We start from the raw sequence: 8,005 nt of genomic DNA on the forward strand, positions 1-8,005 counted from the left end.
AAATCGAATAACTGCGTGGGCCTTTTTTTGGCGATGAAATGTGATCTTTAGGATCCAACATGGTGAGTGATATGCATGTCTGTGTCAGCATAAGGTGTTTTGCTTATGGCACTCTTTTGGCATTCGGGGAGCGTGTCGGCAGTAGGGAGAATCCTGATTGATATAGGTCAGACAATGTTGTGATTTATGTAATAAATTAGCAAAATAACCATGGTGCCAAAAGTTTGGCAATTCCATGCTGGAGCACTATTTTAAATGTTTAGTCCCTCCCTACAGATTAATTACTGGTTTGAGTTGCATTTTACACTAACCTGGACTATTCCGATGTGTTCCTGCTTGCCCTCCTATTTCTACCATTCTAAACTTGAAATCATCCAAAACTCTTACTCATATCAAGCTTGGTTACCTGATTTACATTGGCATGCGGGTCAAACAATGACTTGATTTTAAAATTATTGTCCCTGTTTTTAAATTACTCCATGGCCTAGTACCTCCCTATCTTGGTTTCTCTTCCAGCCTCACAAGCTTCTGAGATGACTACAATAAACTATTTCTAGCTTCTTGAGCATTTTAATTCTTGCACCACTGATCAGGATGCCTTAAACTCTGAAAGCTCCGAGCTCTGGAATTTCCTCCCAAAACCTCCCTGCTTCTTTCTGCCTTTAAGGCATTCCATAAAACCTACTTCTAACCCAGCTTTTGGTCATCTGTGTCAATATTGACTTTTGTAATTTTGTCTAATTTTGCTTAAAAATGTTCCTGTGAAGCACCTTGAAATGATTTATTATGTTAACTATGCTCTGTGAAGTTGCTTCTCAGCTGCTGCTCAACATGATTTTTCTGCCTATTTTCCCTGTTTCACAACTGACGGTTTTGTCATCAACATTTTGCTTGTATTCAATTACATGACTGTCTTGAGAATTTCACACACACATGGTCTGTCTTTCAGGATGGAGGAGGAGAACTAGTAGCAGTGAAAAGGGGGTGACTGGTAGGAGGCCTGATCTGCAGCTAAACTTCAACACTTTATACCTCTGTCAGGTTGAGTTAGGAAATGTGTGAAGTGACTGTGCTTCACCAAAGAAGCTGGAATGGAGAGTGTTCACAACTGATGCCTTAAATGAGGGCGTTAGATCTTTGCTTAGCAAGGTCAGTGTGTCCCTTAACACAAACTCATTCCAAGCTGCAGCAGGTGACATCCTGCAGTTAAGCTGCATTGGGGAAATAACCAATGCTGACTTCTCATGGAGGAATGCATAATGCTCTTCTCCATGAACCAAATGAAACAGATGCATGCATTGCAGGCTTCAGAAGAGTTCAGAAGATCATGGAATTTACTCACATTATCCTGCACACTCACCACCGCCAGCTGACATCTTCCTCATTTAAAAGGAATACCAATCCCTTGACTTGCGACCAGAGGCAAAATATAAATATGCAGGTCTGTGCCCAGTTTTCTGGTAGCAGCCACAATTCAATTATTCTGCACCAGCCTTCTAGTCTACCTGTGTTCCAGACTGCCAGGTCATATTATAAGTTCAAAGTACACACGATGCTAGTTTCTGAGCTAGTGCATGCTTGGGACAAATTGAATGCATCTGAAATAAAGTTGCCCTTTCCTTCAAGTGCCTTGACTTTTTCTGCACCTGAAATAAAAGGGAAATAACAATTAGCTTTTAGTGCAACAGATATGTGAGAAGCTGAATAATTGCTGAAAGCAGTTTGTCATACAGAATACAAGGAGGAGATGGGGTTGCCTTCAGCATTTCAATTTGTTGTAGCCATGGTCTGACCCTGCTGTCATGTTGAGGACCCATAAGATTGAGTGCCTAGCTACAGCTCTTGCAGCCATCTTTGCTCTTAGACAACATCTCCTGGTGCTGCTTGCAATCATGGTGCAACTCCCCTTTTAAGAGGCAGATTGCTTTACAGTGGCACCAGCAATAATAAATTCCTTCAGCTGCACTTGGAGAGGCTAGTATTGACAGGCAACTTGCTGAGTTGAGGCCAGGAGAAATTGTGAAACTAGCCTTGAGTGGCTGCAGAATCATGCCAGCTTGGGAACATATGTTCTAGGGACTCAGTTACCATGGGATGACCATTGGCTGATAGAGTTACTCTTTAATTCTACAATTTACATGGTTTATTACACAGTCACTCACCTGTTACTGGTGGTGGGGGGAGGAATCTCTGGTCAAACATGTGGCTCGCTGGGCATCAGACTGAGATAGATGACCAAAGAAGTTTGGGGTTATGTATTTTTGAAGGGCGCTTCATTTCCAGAGACTCAGATTCCCAATCCAAATCTAGACCAATTGAAAAAGGAATAAACAATGCAATAGCATGACTGCACGGCCACCTAGTAATTTCTCAATTACCTGTGACACATGAAGAAACATATGTGACCCACTCTGCAGATTAAAATTCAAGGCCCAGTTTTTTAGTATTTTAATAAAAGTAGCATTGACCTAATTCAGTTGTACTTGAGATGGAGTAGAATGGGATCTGTAACAATACTGTAGGTTTTGTGTTGCTCAGAACACATAATTAAGAACACAAATTCAATTTCAAATGCAACCAGAAATTTTAACCACTTTAACCTCTTTAATCACTTTGTAGAACAATGACTTTTTATTGTAGTGATTTTAACATTTATTTAAAGCAGACATCCTCATATCCCAGTTGACATTAGAAGATATGTTAAATAATTAATAAATGACCTGGATGAGGAAGTGGAGGGATGGATTGGTAAGTTTACTGATGACATGAAGGTTGGTGGTGTTATGGATAGTTTGGAGGGATGTCAGAAGTTGCAGTGTGACATAGATAGGATGCAAGGCTGGGCGGAGAAGTGGCCGATGGACTTCAACACAGATAAATGTGTAGTGGTCCATTTTGGCAGGGCAAATGGGATGAAGGAGTATAATATCAAGGGTAAGACTCTTAGCAGTGTAGAGGATCAGAAGGACCTTTGGGTCTGGGTCCATAGCACTCTTAAATCGGTCTCACAGGTAGAGGATGTGGTTAAGAAGGCGCATGGTGTACTGGCCTTCATCAATCAAGGGATTGAGTTTAGGAGTTGGGGGATAATGTTGCAGCTTTATAAGACCCCAGTCAGACCTCTCTTGGAATACTGTGCTCAGTTCTGGTCACCTCATTACAGGAAGGATGTGGAAGCTATTGAAAGGGCGCAAAGGAGATTTACAAGGATGTTACCTGGATTGGGTGGCATGCCTTATGTGGATAGGTTGAGGGAGCTTGGTCTTTTCTCCTTAGAGAGATGAAGATATGTTATATATATTATATATATATATATATATTAGAGGTGACCTGTTGGCGGTGTATAAGATGTTGAGAAGTATAGATCGGGTGGATTCTCAGAGGCTTTTTCCAAGGGCTGGAATGGTTGCTATGAGAGGACACAGATTTAAGGTGCTGGGGAGTAGGTACAGAGGAGATGTCAGGGGTACGTTTTTCACTCAGAGGGTGGTGGGTGAGTGGAATCGGCTGCCATCGGTGGTGGTGGCGGCAAATTCGAAAGGGTCTTTCAAGAGACTTCTGGATGAATATGTGGGACTTAATAGAATTGAGGGTTATAGGTAAGCCTAGTAGGAATGGATATCATCTGCGCAACTTGTGGGCCGAAGGGCCTGTTTGTGCTGTAGTTTTTCTATGTTCTATCTTCAGAAATATTTGCTAGCTGTTAGTTGTAAAAGGGTTTAGAATTTTGAGGAAACACTTTCAGGGTTTCATTTCTCACTAGGAATTATTTTTTATACAATGATAAATGATTACTTTTAACATCTTTTGACGTATATTTTTCTTGGTGTCAGAAAGATCTCATGATTGAAAAAGGGTGTACATTGTTTGTGAACAGAGTACTATCATTGTGGGTGCATTCTTGAAGAATATTTACTAGGATGTACTATCATTACTAAAGACCACAAGGCATTGAGAAATAAGGACGTGACCTCAGGCAGATGACTACTATTACTGGTACTACTGCCACTGTCATACCTCTCCTGCCAAGCCATGTGGTGATACTTCAGGTAGAATGCAGGAAAAAAGGCTTGTTTCCCTGGCCACAGCCTCCTGATATTTTAAATACGAGTAGTCAAGACCCAGGTGGCTGAGGTCCCTGTTTGGGAGAAACAGGACTTGGACCACAGAAGACTTGATGATCTTTCAACGGAAAAGAAGGAATTACCTTTTTATCCGTTCCTTGCTAGTGGATGATTGGCATAATAAGGTACATAAATAGACTCTTGAGAGAGAACAATGTTGTTCCAGTCTAACACCTCGGTTAGCTCAAGTAAGCTGAAGAAAACAGGAAACTGTCACTTCGGTGATAGCAATCAGCTTCACCCATCTGTTCAACCAATCTGAGACCAGAAACCGTTCTGAGGAGACTGCCACCATTGGAGATTTCCTTGTTTCCCCCATTAGTTTGTCCAGTCCAGGAACAGTAAACCAGTTCTCGCTTGTAACAGATCATTTGTCTTCCCTGATTATTTAGGTTATGCATCACTTCGTTATGTGTGGTTTCCAGGCAAGATCCCCTAATTTGTAAACTTCCTGACCGGGTATCCAATTTTGTCATTCCCCCTAGTGAAGACTAATTAGCTGGCTTACCTTTAGTTGTCTGCAATTCCCAAACATTCCCCTTTTATACATACTCGTGCAACATCAATGGCTGGCAGATCATGTCCACTTTCTAGCATTTCAACTACTCATGTCAGGAGATCGAGGGGGACTGGCTACTGAAATATGACCTTAACTTGAAAGGCAGTAACACTATTCAATACTGCTCCATAACCTGCTGAAGATGCTGCTTCAGCATGCCCATTGGTTTACTTAGTAGCAGTCTTCTCCCAGCGTTGACGTCAGTGAACTTCTGCCTGGAGCTTCTCTCATGTGTTGTAGAAGGGAGGTTCAGACTCAACAGCAGCAGTTTGAGTATTCATGAAATACACTTTTTTGGGATTTATAAGAGACAGCGGTGGCAGGGAGTATTTGGAAAAAGTAGGAAAAAAAGCATCTTTTTTTTAAAGTCAAGCCTGCAACATCTGTAGAAAGAGTTTTACATTGTCAATATCTTAAAGAGCATGTGGAAAAATAGAGAGGGGAAACTGGGGGCAAGTTACAAAGGCTGGAGAAAAGGAAGCTATGTTGGACCAGCAAAAATAATTTTAGATGCTATACGTAAAAGGTAAGAGAAATTTTAGCATGACTAAGGGAATATTGAACAGTAGTGAGGGAAGTGGTAGAGGAATGTTTGCCACAAAGGCTGAATGAGGAAGCAAAGACAAATAAAGCTGCCATTTTAAAATTTATTTTCTTGGAAATGAGTGTTGCTGGCAAGGCCAGCATTTATTGTCCATCCCTAATTGTCCTTGAGCAGTTGGTGCTGAGCCATCTACAACAGACTCGCTTTGCCATTTCAGAGGGCAGTTAAGAGTTTATTTATTAGTGTCTCAAGTAGGCATACATAACACTGCAATGAAGTTACTGTGAAAATCCCCTCATCGCCATATTCTGGCACCTGCTCAGGTACACTGAGGGAGAATTTAGCATGGCTGATACACCTAACCAGTATGTCTTTTGGACGGTGGGAGAAAACAGAAGCCTATGCAGACATGCAGAAAACCTACAAACTCCACAGACAGTGAACAAAACTGGGAATTGAACTCTGGTCCCTGGCACTGTGAAGCAGCAGTGCTAACCACTGTGCCACCATGCAAGAGTCAATCTCGTTGCTGTGGGTCTGGAGTCATATTTGGGTCGATCAAGTAAGGATGACAGGTTACTTTCCCCTGAAGGACATCACTGAACCAGATGGGTTTTTACAACAATCCGACAGTTTTATGTCTTTCATTTGATGATCCTAATATTTTATTCCAAGTTTATCCATTAGTATCATAGAATCCTTACAGTGTAGAGGAGGCCATTCGGCCCATCAAGTCTGCACCAACCACAATCCCACCCAAGCCCTATTCCTGTAACCTATCTATTTGCCTTTGCTAGTCCTGCTAATACTAAGGGGCAATTTAGCCCCTTAGTGTCAATTAACCTAACCACACATTTTTGGACTGTGGGAGGAAACCAGAGCACCGAAGGAAACCCACGCAGACACAGGAGGAATGTGCAAATTCCACAAACAGTGACCCAATCTGGGAATCGAACCGGGTCCCTGGTGCTGTGCGGCCACAGTGCTAACCACTGACACTGTGCAAGAGTCAACCACATTAATTCCATTTAAATTCCTCTAGCTGTCATGGTGAGATTTGAATTAATGCCCCCAAAGCATTAATCTGGATTTCTAGTCCAGTAATATTACCACTATGTTGCTACTAACTACTAATAGAGACAATTTTGATTTTTTTCAGTTTGGGATTACCCTGTATCTGGTTAATATTAAGATTGTTGCTGCCACCTAAGCCGTAATGCTGGCATGTTATGGGTGGCATAGTGGTTGGCACTGCTGCCTTACAGTGCCAGGGAGCCAGGTTTGATTAAGGCTTTGGGTACTGTTGGAGTTTGCACTTCCTTCCTATGTCTGTGCGGGTTTCCTCCGGATGCTCTGGTTTCTTTCCACAATTCAAAGATGTGCAGGTTAGATGAATTTGTCTGTGATAAATTGCCCCTAATGTGTAGGTTGGGTGGATTGGCTATGTTGGCCGCACTGGATTGCGGGGATGGGTTGGGGAGGAAGGCCTGGGTGGCATGCTGTTCGAGGAGCTGGTGTGGACTCATTGGGCGGGGTCGCCAACTTCTGCATTGTGGGGATTCCATGAAATAAGTGGCTGGCCCAGAATATCTGAAACTTCTTGAATTACAAGTGATCTGATTGATCTACCTGTTCTATAATTGTACAATTATCAAAGCCAGCAATGTAATTAATTATCCATTATAAAAGACAGCTAGAGTCAAAATGATTAAATTTCACCAGAGCCTTTCATGTTACATTGTTTCTGTTTCTCAGGCAATAGAAACTTGGGTGTGATTATAAGATAGCAATCTAATCAAAAAGCTTTACTGCTTTACAGCTTGAAGATTACTATGGTGTTTTGAAATATCTGTTACTTTAACTACTCATTTTGTTTGTTTAAGTTTTGAACAATTATTGAACCAAGTGCCTGCCAATATAAATACTGACTACTGATATACTCCATGTTATTGACATGATATGATATTAATGACCAGATGTTTATCAAAGTATAACTTACAGTTGATTATCAGGAAATTCTGTAGATAATTTAAATTGTAAAACAATGACATGCAATTGCTTATAGATAGAGTAATACTATGAAGATTTTGCTTTGGTAAACACGAGAGTACAAATGCCATGGGCTGAAAAGTTCATCAACAAAAATATTGAAAACTTTTTCTTAACTTTAAATATTGCTTTAAAAATAGACAATGACACCTTTGTGCCATTACCCTGTGATTTGAAAATAATCAACGTAGCAATGGCATTATTGCAGATGTTCATTGAAACAAATTATGCTTCCCTTCATCACCTGGCGTAGAACTGATTGTTGCATGTGTATAACACCTTTAATGGAGTAAACATCCAACAGCACTTCACAGGAGCATTGTCAACAAACCATGTGAGGAAAGATGAGGACAAGTGTCCAAAAGCTTGGTTAAAGAAGTTTTAAAAAGCATCTCAAAGAAGGAGTGAGAGGTAGAGAGATTTAGGGAAGACCAAGCTTAGGGCTGAGACAGCAGAATGCATAGTGACCGACAGTGGAGCAAAGGAAATCGGAATGCAAAAGAGCTCAGAATTGGAAAATCCCAGAGCCTTAGGAGTGTTTTAGAGGTCAGGGAGGTTGTAGAGATAAGGGGGTCAAACCATGATGGAATATGAACAGCAGGGTGAGAATTTTAAATGCGAGATGTTGCCAGGAGCCATTGTAAGCTAGTAAGCACACGAATGACCTTCATTTACTACTGGTGTCAATACTCTCTAAAGATTGAATGTTTTTACTGTGGCAGCTTGTGC

This window comes from Carcharhinus amblyrhynchos, chromosome 14 (genome assembly GCF_965287045.1).
Source record: "Carcharhinus amblyrhynchos chromosome 14, sCarAmb.v2.hapA, whole genome shotgun sequence".
NCBI lineage: Eukaryota > Metazoa > Chordata > Chondrichthyes > Carcharhiniformes > Carcharhinidae > Carcharhinus > Carcharhinus amblyrhynchos.